The sequence below is a fragment of the Canis lupus genome, chromosome 38, assembly GCF_048164855.1.
Source record: "Canis lupus baileyi chromosome 38, mCanLup2.hap1, whole genome shotgun sequence".
Classification (NCBI taxonomy): Eukaryota; Metazoa; Chordata; class Mammalia; order Carnivora; family Canidae; genus Canis; species Canis lupus.
In genome coordinates this window covers 7,630,756-7,643,527 of record NC_132875.1, presented here as the reverse complement: position 1 = coordinate 7,643,527, position 12,772 = coordinate 7,630,756, and the positions used below count along the sequence as shown (strand labels likewise).

At 42.9% G+C, this 12,772-nt stretch overlaps 1 long non-coding RNA gene across 1 annotated transcript; it reads left to right on the top strand.

Moving 5' to 3' along the window:
* The first annotated feature begins 298 nt into the window (after window positions 1-298).
* LOC140626720 (uncharacterized) lies at window positions 299-12,264 on the top strand. The gene is made up of 3 exons (XR_012025774.1): window positions 299-436; window positions 557-624; window positions 12,136-12,264. It is a non-coding gene; the product is annotated as an uncharacterized lncRNA (long non-coding RNA).
* Window positions 12,265-12,772: the final 508 nt, after the last annotated feature.

Genomic DNA, 12,772 nt, shown 5'->3' with positions numbered 1-12,772 from the left:
CTTGCATGGACGGAATTCTTTAATTCCAGATTTGGGCATCTGCCATCCATTACATCTCTCTATCTTATTAGTGATGGTGCAATCAGCACAAATAAACTTCAGGAGCCCTCGGCTATAGGTAAACCGTGCCAGCATAAATCAATGAGGTGTTGAGCAGCTCAACGTCGTGTTCACTGATACTCTGTAATTCTCTGGTTCTGGTTACTGGAGCCCTCCCACAGACTCCAGGACTTGGTTTAGAAATCTCCCTGCCTTTCCCAACTTAGCTCATAATGATCTCATACAAAAATTTGGACTTCTCAGAAGAGACGCTGAAACAATGGGAACTATGGAGGCTGCGTTATTCTTACCATTTGACTAAATCTGGACAACATCCAGCTTGACAGAGTCCGCTCAAGTCTGTCTCCAAGTCATCCCTGAACCACTGGCATGAGAAGTAGGCACTTGCTAGAAATGTGGATGCCTCTCTGGACCTACTCTTCATTCAGAATCTCTATGGTCTGTACCCAGGAATCTGAATTGTAAACCAGCTTCCTGTTGATCTTTGCCCCTGCAGGAAACAGATGACACACTCAAATGAGGATCATCTGAGGGATGTTTAATAAAGAGGCCGCTCTCCAAGAGGTAGGTTCTCGTGTGTGAGGACCCCAGCTCAGGTATGTGGGGCATGGAGAGAGAGGGGTTCCTAGAAACTGGAGCATCTGGCCTGAATGGGAAGGACCACCAGACCAGACATCCTTAAGATTCTCCTGATGCAAGGAGCCAGGAGAATAAATACCCCAGTGTCTCTTGATTCCTGACCTCCAACCTGCCTTGAGGACTCCCCAGAGGTGAGAGGCCTACACATCAGCCCCCAGGGTATAGGCAGGGCAGGGTACAGATAGTGATGGATCTGCAGAGACAAAAGGAGGCTGTCCAGCACTGGCTCAAGTTCACTGAACTGTGAGACTGGACTAAACTTTTGCTCTGTCACTGTCAAATCAAGGGCAGCCTCAGTTCATAAGAAAGAGACAGAAAAAGAGAGAGAGAGAGAGAGAGAGAGAGAGAGAGAGAGAGAGAGAGAGAAGAACAGGAGGGAAATGAAAACCCACTTATGGGAAACCACTTTTCCTTATCCAGGAAAAGCCAGAGATCCAGAAAAGAAGAAGTAGGCAGCCAGAGGGGTCTGAGCAAGTCTAGACTTCACTTTTCCGAGCTTTCCAAATTCCCCCTCCCCTGTTCTGCAAGTTATATGTCCACCTGCCTCCTTCCACCTGGCACGCGTCTCCAGACAGCCCAGGCTAGCGAGAGCCTTTCTCCTTCACATGCTGGCAGTATAGGGCAGATTCAGTGCGTTCCAAAGGTTCTTCTCATAACCAATATCACTATAAGTGATCTCCCATGTTTATGGGCACTTTTTAAATGACTCAAGTGACTGATTTCAAAAGTTCTGTGACTAGTTACTATCAAAGATGTGACATCGAACAAGAGAGGTGCAGCCTGAGTGACGGTTCCAAGAGGAGAGGTGGGTACCTGAGGGATCCTGAGAGGAAGAACCTTTCGGCATTTATTTTTGAAACTTGATCAAGAAGCTAGGCCAAATTTAAGATTACCTAAATGGTTTCAAAATCAGGTCTCCAGACTAGGAAATGGCGCCAGCTCCCTAAAAGTGTCATTTATCTCTTGAGTATCTTAGCAGTTAATGTAGCACAACTTGTCCCAATCCACTTCCCTTTTTTTTCAATAAGAAAAATGCAGGATTTTTTTTTTCCTGTTTGATGACATATTTTGCCCTTCAACTATATTTTCTTTGGCTAGAAATTCCCCTCACAGCTACACTTGGCCATATTCCAGCATCCTTCTTGTTCCACCAGAGTCCTTATAAAGCCAAGGAGTGCAGCTCAAGTCTAACTGGGGAGAATGAAAGCAAATCATAAAATCCATTGACTTTTCCTCTCTGCTTTTCATGGAAAATGAAATCTGAATTTTCCTCTGTCCCCCACATCCTAAACCTATGCAACTGACCATCCAAATGCACAAGGATTTTGCCAAGAAAACAAAAAATAAAATCCACAGAGAAAGAATGACATATTATTGTGATCATCATTTTTCAAGCATGGAAATGGAGGCACAGGGTAATTAAATAGCTTGTCTCACATCATACTGCTGGTGTGCTAAATCTTGGAGCCAGGATTAAAATGAAGGCCAAAGGATTTCAGGGCCTGAACCATGAAATTCTGCTACCTCCCTGAGCATTCAGAGCCCCATATTTAAGCTTACCACTTTGTTTCCATTTATTTATTTTCCTCAATGAACATTCAGAGCGTCAGAGACTGGTGGCCTAAAGACTGGGTTGGTTGGGGATCCCTGGGTGGCGCAGCGGTTTGGCGCCTGCCTTTGGCCCAGGGCGTGATCCTGGAGACCCAGGATCGAGTCCCACGTCAGGCTCCCGGTGCATGGAGCCTGCTTCTCCCTCTGCCTGTGTCTCTGCCTCTTTCTCTCTCTCTCTGTGACTATCATAAATAAATAAAAATTAAAAAAAAAAGACTGGGTTGGTTGAATAACTATCTCAGACTTAGGATCCTAGCACAGCCCAAAAGCCTTTGGACACAGGAGTGGGTTTAGTCAGGACTGGGGAGGGGGTCACTGAAAGATAAGATGTATTTTTTAAAGAATAAAATATTTTTAAATAAAAAAAAATAAAAATAAGGACTGGTTCTCCCCATAAGCAGGAATATCATTAGTCTGCAGGTAAGAGAAGAGTGACAACATCTACAAAAGACACAACTGGAGGCACAACTAAAGTACCAGGGAGAGACAGAAAGGAAAGTAACCAGCTCTTTTTAGGGAGGTTCTGGAAAACCTTCTGAGGGACACGACATTTAAGCTTGTTGAATAGGAGGCACTTAGTAAATGCTTGTTGAATGAATGCATAGCAATAGAAGTTTATCAGGCAGAGAAGAAAATGATAAATGAAGGAAACATCAAAGACAGAGGGTGGCTCTTGACCCTGTTTCCCATTAGGGGACTCAGTAAGTATATGTGCCAAGTGCTGGGTGGGCAGACTGGAGGTTCCTGAGGTCTAACTTTCCTGAGCTTCCCTGAGCACCTGGGTGTTGGATTTGTGACCCACGTGTGGCTGGAAGCCTGGCTCGCTGGGGTGAAACAGAGAAGAGTAAACAGCCAGGGCAGGAGGTAATGAATCTCATGGACATTCAAAGGCATCTCTAGCCATGGCAGGAGCTGAGATGAGGCCAAGTCAGCCCAGGAGCCCCTGCGAGCCCAGAGAGGAAGATGATGAGCAGGAGTTCGACCACACTAGTTGTAGACAGTGTATGGGCACAGCAGTTTCTCCACATGTTCCAGTCTTGATGACAAGGTGTTGGCATCTCCACTGCTCTGAGACCATGACACCAATCCTTTCAGAGTGTGGAAGGCTCATTTCAGCTGGACCTGCCAGATCCATCCTGTGTGCTTAGCCCCTATATTAGAAATTATTTCATTTTCTTGTTTTCATTCACTAAGGACCAAGATGGATTTTCAGCCTGGATGCGTTGGCGGAGATTCTGCTCAGTGGCAGGGGCCCAGACCAAGTGCTCTCCCAAAAGCCCTTCCAGACTTGCATTCAGCAACCCCATGAGGATCACCAAAAGTCCCCACCAGGGACCCAGATTCAGCTGCAGAGTCACAGACCTATGGCTGCACCGGCCAAATTCATGGATCTTTCCTGTCTGTGTTGTCTCTGACTCACCTGGCACAGATCACTCATAGCTGTGAGGCTGGGTACACCACGCACCTGGTACCCATCATGATGGGTAATGATGCTAGCCTGGATCCCAGGCCATCAGCATTCTGGCTCACAGGCCCGATGACAGGACAGTGGCACACACCACACGTTTCTCCTTCCTTTCTCCCAAGATCCTCAGGCAAGATTCCAGCCTTGGAAATATGACCTTCCCTTGTACAGGATCTTGAAGTTAGGGGATTACAGGTGGAAACTGAACCCACACTTCCATCTGGGAGAGGCCTTTCATTCTAAAACTACATCAGAACTCAAGTGAGGAGCTTCTATTCACCAAACTGGGTATGATCCAAAGTTTTACTGAGGCACAGATCCTCCTCCTTTCCCGTTCCCTTCTCCACTTAGACTGTCCCCAAAGCCTAGAGAAAGCAAGAAACTGGAGGAATTCATGAAAGGAGTGAATGATTTCTCCTATGTCAGGCAGGTAGACTGCATTCACTGTATATTGTCAGTACTTATGGGCAGGGACCCAGGCAGGACTCTGACATCTGTCAGCATGTGATTTGCAGGCTCAATGACAGAACAAAGATATGCTTAGTTCCGCTTGCCCTGCCTGGGTCTCCCTATTTCCTCTGTTGGCATCAGATCTCTCCTCTGGGAAGGCGAATTAATTATTAAACCTCTGGCCGAGGACAGTCTGCAGGATACATGATATTACTTTGCATTCACATGGGATAGATCTAGAGATCTAGAGGTCTCTGTGACTCTACCAAATACTATTAGGGCCCATAATTTATCCCCACAGACTGTGGAAAAGCATAACTCAGAGTTTTAAGTGACCTTTTCCTGACCCTTAAGAGGGATTAAAGTAGAAAAGAACAGAGGTGAGCTAAGATGCTCATGCTGGATAGCCTCTATGCTGTGAGTTGGTGATTCGGCAAATCATGTGTTACACCACGTTATGGACACTTGGGTCAAGGTAGCTGGAGCAAACATGCACATGCATGTGAGTGTTTAAAAGTGGTTAGAGAGGCAGGAGGAGGAGGAATAGGATGTATTGCTGAAGGGTAGAGCCACGTGGTGGAACAAGAAATGTGACCAAATGATGGTCATTTCAGATAGTGACAGATTGGGTCTCAGCCCTGGTGAAGCCCTCAGTCTTCACCACCCAGGTGGCTTTAGCAACTTGTAAACTTTCTTTCCTCTGCCTGTAAAGTGGGATAATGATGTTAAACTTGCTAAGTGAGGGAACAGTATATACACCTGCCAAACACAGGCCTTGTCACACAGTAGATCATCAGTGAAGGTACACTAGTATTGTAAGTGAGAACTAACCCACCCGTGAATGAGCAAACCAGGCCAGAAAATTTTATGAACAGTGAGAACTGCAGCTCAAAACCCCATTTGCTTCCAAATACGAAAACATATCCGTATTCCGTCTTGTGGTATATGAACACTCACTTATGTCAATTCATTTTTCCCCAAGGAATCATCTTAGGATGTTATTGTTCCCTTTATAGAAATAAGGAGACAGAAGCCCAAAGCCATATGGTTGGCAAGTCCAGGACTGGACTCCAAGTCCTGTGCATCTTTGTGCTATGCCTTTAGTGGTACAGTGGCATGAGTCACGAATACGTTCATCAAACAGCGTTGTCTGTATGACACTAAAAAGATGAGCTATAAAATGGGACCTAAAGACTCTGTGTTAACTGTAGAAATTCTAGAAATCATTCATTTATTTACTCAATAAATATTTATGAAGAACCTACTGTGTGCTAGGTCCAGATGCTGAAGATAGATTAATGAACAAACCAAACAAAGATGCTTGCCTATGAAAGGTAGACAGTCAACAACAGCAAACAATGTGAAGTATAAAGTATATAAAAGTGGTAAGTGCTCCAAAAAGAGGAGAATAGAGCAGAGCAAGGAAAACCCAGACTATAAGAGATGGGGTGGTTGCAACTTAAAATTGATTAGTCTGAGTAGATCTCATTGAGGACAATATATAAAGGAGGGAGTCAGGTAAGAGAGTAGATATGTGAAGGCAAAATATTCCAGGCAGGGGGAAGGCCAGAGCCAAGGCCCTAACACAAGAAAGTGCCCAGCATGTTGGAGGAACCATCAGCACACAAGGCGCAGTGCTGGCACTGGATCGATTGATAACTGATTGATTAGGATGGGCAATCATCCACCCACAAGCTCCATTTGCTGCAAAAGTCCATTCAAGGTTATTATAAGGGCCCTGCATTCAGATACTCACAAAACTAAAACTATGACTCAGTCAATCAGATGAGATATTGTTCCAATTTTAGTAAGGATTCTTCTTTAGCAAAAGGATCTTTTAAATAGTGAATTGTATTTTCACACTTAAAAATGATCTCGGCTCTGAGGGTCCCATTGATGTCTGGCTTTGCAAGAACAAGTCTACTGTGTGGAGGTGGCCCTGGTCTAGGCATTTCTGTAATTACACTTGGGCATTCCGCCTCCTTACTTGGTTCCATATTCCATCATCGCAGGCCATGCGTCCAGCCTCGTCACTCGGTCTCCAAGTCACTTGGTCTTTCTGTCACCTGATGCCTCTTATCTCTGCATCCTTCTGTCTTCTCCCACCTTTTATACACCCCTCACTCCAAGTCAAGCTAGAAACTCTCCCACCATATGATTTAGAAGGAAATTTTCTTCTCTGTGTAGATATTTGTATAAAATGATGACCTATACAATAAAATCTGGACCAGCAGGTGATTTTCTGTTCACTTTAAACTGATGTGGAAAAAAAAACTCCTTGGCAAATAAATTATGCTTTGGCCATATCCAGACAACTGCCTTTCCTGGTGTTTCCTATCTCCCCTTCCCTCGCCTTTCCCATGGCTGTACAATCACTGTAGCCAAGCCAAGGGAACTCTAGACTGCTCCAGACCTTGAAAAGTTGAAAGTAAGAAAGAAAAAAGACTGGAATATCCCTTCACTAGGCCTTTGGGAGGCAGCAAGTCTCAGCACTGTTGATCAAACCCAACAGATCATGTAGGGGCTGCCTCTCTCCTGCAAGAAGACATGGATAATGACAGTCATGTGGATTATAAAGGAAAGCAAAGTTCCTGCAGATTGGCAGTGACTGGCTTTGTCCATCTGGCACTCCTGGCCACGATCCCCTTTCTCTCCCCCCACCTCCAGTCAGCCACCCTGTCTGCCTTCATGCAGGGGAGAGGAAGAGAGTAGGGATGTGATGTGAGGGGATTCTGGAGGGAAGGGAATGGCCTCTCCCTTTGAAATGTCTGGGTTCAACTTTCTTGTCCGCCAGAAGCAGACCAGACACTTCAAATAATCACCCCCAGATACCTGTGAAAATTAAACAGAAAGTAATTTACTATGTGTTAGGCATTTGGTGAGCATTATTTCATTTAATAAATATTTATTCCATATTTGTTACCTATGTAATCCCCTCGGCAACCTATGAAATCAGTATTATTGTTAAATTCATTTTGCAAATGAGAATGGTGAAGCTTAGAGAGGGTTCAGTGACTTGCATAAGGTTACCTATGTTGGGCTAGAGTTGAAATTCTAACCCTAGCTGGCTCCAAATTCCATAAGTTAAATATTATATTCGTCTGATTTTTAACAAGTAGAATAAAAAGTAGGGAATTTAGGGATGCCTGGGTGGCTCAGCGGTGGAGCATCTGCCTTCAGCTCAGGGCATGATCCCGCAGTCCCGGGATCGAGTCCCACATTGAGCTCCCCGTAGGGAGCCTGCTTTGCTTCTCCCTCTGCCTCTGTCTCTGCCTCTCTCTGTGTGTGTCTCTCATGAGTAAATAGGTAAAATCTTTTTAAAAAAAGTAGGGAATTTATTGTGTTGGACACAAGTCTCATGCCTGACTTCTCTTACACGTAGGGCCCCTCAGTTCAAATCTGAATTCTTATGTTTTGGCAATCCAACATACTAACACTCTAGGTCACCAACAAGTTGGTTAAAAGCAATTGGGATTAGTGGGGATATTGGTTCCTTATTTGTCTACATAAGAAAAGATATATATTAAAATTGGCAAATGTTACAGAAACAATTTCCATGGAGGATATTCTTGAGGTGTAAGTTAATGCTCACCAAGGTTCGCAGTAGATAAAATTCTAGGACATCCCTCCCTCATTTCCCTCCCTCATTTCCTTCCCTCGTTTTCCAGGGTGAGTCCCTGCTACCTGGTCACTGGGAAGAAAATACTGGGCTATAATCCACTTTGCAAACTGCAAACTCATAACAGGAGGATGCCTCGTATTAGATATTATGGTACCAGATATGTTTACTTGTCATATTTTTAGACTTGATCCAGTCTTTTTTTTCTTCTTATACTGACATGTTATTCTTAAATCAACAGTGAAAAGTTGGAAGGGAATAATATCAAAGTTTGAGTTCTGGGCCCCCACTATCTTTTTTTTTTAAAGATTTATTTATTAATTTGAGAGAGTGAGATAAAGAGCATGCATGCTCATGGGAGCATGTGGGGGGTGGGCAGGGGCAGGGAGGAGAGAAAGAGAATCCTCAAGCAGACTTCCTACTGGGCACAGAGCCCAATGCCTGGTTCCATCCCAGGACCCTGAGATCATGACCTGAGCAGAAATCAAGAGTTGGCCACTTAACCGACGGGGCCACACAGGTCTCGCAATTCCCCACTCTCTTTAAATGGATAACAATGACATCAGTAATAGTAGCAACACCAACAACAGGCTAGAACACTCCACACAATGAAGCAAAGTGATGATATAACACAGACAGGCTCATATTCACATCAACTACAAGAAGGAAAAGACTAGGAAAGAGTAATCTATACAGTAAATTAGACATTTACTTAGAGTACCCTTTTCTCTCAGGTTTTAGTGTCAGGTCTTAATCTAATCTAAATTTCCTTTAGATAAAAAGGAAGGGGCTGTCATGAAGTGTGCTGCTTGGAGTTCCTTGTAGCGCCACTAGTGCTGGGAAAAGTGGGAAGATGACAGTGAGGAGATGGACGCACAGGAAGCTGAACCCCAGAATTAAGTCCGTCACCCAAAAAGCAGTTCACTCTCAGACTGACACTGCCAAGAAACCCACCGACTCTCAATAGGCAGCAGCAATGCTTGTATTAAAATGAACGAGGGGTGCGTGGGTGGCTCAGTTGGTTAGGCATCTGACTCTTGATCTCAGCTCAGGTCTTGCTCTCAGGGTCATGAATTCAAGTCCCACATTAGGCTCCACACTGGGCACTGAGCCTACTTAAAGGAAAATGAAAGAACATGTGTGTGCAAGAGTCACCAGTTACGCAAAAAAGCAATTTCCCCCTCATCTCTTCTCTATTGGAGTTGGCATTGAGACCAGAGTGAAAGAAAATTGCTCCAGGTCAATAGTTTTATTATGAAACCAGGATTATATGGTTCTGAAAGGGCAAGAAATACTCCTGGATTTATGAGACGTAGAGAAAAGGAAATGAACTTCAACCTGCCCATACACGGGTATGTGCACACACAAGTGCACACACACACACACACACCCTTGCAAACCCCTAGCCCTGATCCTGCATGTCCCCATCCCTAACCACATCCACCGATTGTGAGGCAAACACGCAGGGCAAGCTAGATGAAGTAAGAAGAGAAACAAGTAGTTGGTGCCATGAAGGAAGTGGTTACGTGCTGTTCTCTGCTCACTGCATCTCCGTCCAACTACTCGGAGCTTTACCACACGTGGTGAGAAGCTCCAAACCTGTAAATCCAGAAGAAATGACCTGGTGACACCGAGTTTCCTGCCTGAAAACATCTAGTTTACATCTCGACATCCCACAAAGCTATTTTGTACAAAGACACCCTTTCTCTATCTCAGCTTTACTCCAGAATGGCCTTCGCTGGCTTCCTGGGACCTTCTTCTAGAAGCTACTCTAGTAAAGAGTAAAGTTCTTTTTAAAAGATCAAAATAAAATAAAATAAAATAAAATAAAATAAAATAAAATAAAATAAAATAATAAAATAAAAGATCAACTTTATTTTTTTAAAATTAATATTAAAAAAAAAGTTAATATAATTCATACATAATAAAGCCCAGCGTACAATCCTGTGAGTCTGGCAAATGCAGACAGTTCTGGAACCATCACTACAATCAATTTATAAAGCAGCTTCTTTTCCCCCAGAAGTTTGCTCATGCCTTTTTGCAGTGAATCCTCTCAGTAGCCCTGGCCCCTGGGAAGAGCTGATCTTCCTGCCACCACCGTCTGCTTCCGTAGAATTTCACATAAATGCAGTTACGCAATAAGTGGCCTTTGAGTCTGGCTTCTTCCACGTAGCAAACTGCTTGTGAGATTCCTCTGTGTTGGCCCACAAATCACCAAGTCTTTCCTTGTTCTCGTGGAGTCATATTCCACTGTATGAAGGTGAAATTTGTTTATCCATAATACAAGCTGGTGGCATTTGAGTTGTTTCTCATTTTTGGCTATGGACGAACAAAGATGCTATGGACCCATACAATTTTACATGGACTTATTTTTTTTTTTTAGTGGGATAACTCTAATACTAAATATTTTATTGCATCCTTTTCTATTGTAAATTTGGTTTTCTCATTCATTGTACATCTGATGGTTATTTGTGTATGTGGATGCTGTTTTTTTTTTCATGTTAACCTTACATCTTGCTGCCTTGCTGAATTCTTTTATTTAATTTTTTCATCATTAATTCTCTGTGATTTCTAGGTACACCATTATGTCTTCTGCAAGTAGAGTTTTTTTTATTTCTCCTTTTCTATCCATTTGCCTATGACTGTCCTAATTCTAATTACCTTAACTAGTACCATGAGAATGATGTTAGGTGGCCATGGAGGTGGTGTACATCTTTTTCTGTGTCCCTGATCCTGTTGGGAATGTCCCTAGAATTTTGCATTTATTAAGATGATAGTTTTAGGGTGGAGTAGATATCTCTTATTGTTTTAAGGAGATATTTTCTCTAGTGAAAGGGAATAAAGGGGAAAGGAGAGAAAATGAGTTGGGAAATATCAGTGAGGGTGACAACATGAGAGACACCTAACTCTGGGAAATGAACAAGGGGTGGTAAAAAGGGAGGTGAGTGGGGGAATGGGGTGACTGGGTGACGGGCACTGAGGTGGGCACTTGACAGGTGAGCACTGGGTGTTATACTATAGATTGGCATATTGAACTCCAATAAAAAAAATATATACCAAAAAAAAGGGAGATATTTTCTCAAGAGTTTTAAATAGGAAGGGATGTTAAGTTTTGTCAAAGTATTTTAGTGTCTTTAGAAACAATTGTATGGATTTTTTTCCTTTTAGACCTATTAATATGATGAATTATATTAATATAATTTCTAATATTTAATCTTTGGATTCCTGGCATAAACCCCATTTGTTCACAGTGTATTGTTTTCATTATTTTATTAATGTGGTTTTAGAGCGTGTTCACTCAAATTTTCTTAAGAATTTTTCCACCAATATTCATAAGTCGAGTAGGTCTGGTCTATAATTTTCCTTTTCTTCTCTTTCTTTCTCTTTCTGGTGCTATTTTTATCAGGTTTAGGGATGTTATACTTGCTTCATGAAAAGAATTTGGAAGTTTTTCTTCATTTTGCCTGCTTTGAAGCAATGTGTGTGCCATATAAAAGATATGGTTCTAAAAAAAATAATAAAAAAAAAATAAAAGATATGGTTCTGACTAATTTGGTTATTTTTAACTCTAATGAGGTTATTTCATAGTAAATTTTCACTGAGGATCCTAGTACACCCTCATCCATTGCAAGAGGTTTTTTTTTTTTTAATGTGATGATCAAAGCAAAGGTTTGGGCCAACTAACATAATTTTCAACATTAGAGATAAGCTGTGAATAGTAGAGATATGGGTGTAACTCAGAAGATTGTCTCTTCCTGCTCACATGACCTGGAGCTCTACCTTTAGTTTTTTGATGCCAATGTTTTCCAAGAGCTAGTGTTAAATCTCACCTGGTCCACTCATGAGTTATATTACCTTGGATTGTCTCTTAACCTCCTGGGCCCTTTGCCAAGGATTGAATAAAATACTATTCCTGAGGAAAACTTGGTGAACTGGAAAAATATATGTAATGTCAGTTATTATTAAGGCTTGTGTTGAGCAAACAGAGGTCTCTATCACTTTGAGTCAGTTATTTCACTTCTGTAAATTTCAGTTTTTACCACTTGCTAAGTAGAAATAGTGGGTTGTTATGATTTAATACAAATAAGCACTAAAACAATATCTGACACAGAGTAAATGCTCAGTAAGAATAATACATTGTTGAATGCTACTTGTCTCAATCCCCCACTTGCTGCTGACCGCCCGGGATGCTTCTCCCACACATGGCCTGGTTTCTGTAGGTGCCCATGGGAGCCTACGGCAGAGTTTTACAAAGACACTGACAAGCCTCCTTTCCTCTTATCTCTTGCAGATGTTCACCTCCTAGAGATCAGCTCCTGGGGCGGTGGACACTTAAATCAGCAAGCAGATGCATGGAAAGAAAAGAGACCCAAGCAATTGCTCAAATATCTCATTGTGGATACAGATGGTAACGAACAGGTATTCTTTAGAGCTTAGAAATAGAAGCAGCCCTTTCCGCATGCCTCACACGAGCCCAAAAAGTCACTGGCCAGCTCTGCCTTTCTTTATAGGAACACACACACACACACACACACACACACACACACACACACACACACCAAGGCAAATCTCCATCCTCCCTTCCTTCCTGAGGTGCAGTGACCACATCGATCCTGGCTACAGGTCCCAGGAAACCCTAGTCAACTGTAGCTGGGAGAAGCCTGGGCTCTGCAGGGCAGGGAAGTGGAAAATACAGGGGAAAAAAGACAGCCATGGAAGGATGGAAGGTGGTTCAGATAGATTTTTAACTCTCATGCTAACTCCTTAAGAGAAAGGACAGTGGAGGGAGAAGCCTAGGCTCCAGAGCGGGGAGAAGGAGAAAATCTACCACTAGCAGCTGATAACATGCACTTTCTCCAGGCTCTCTTCCAGGTCTAGGAACAGAGTACAGCCCAAGGTGCCACTATCGCATAGGATACAGCCCAAAT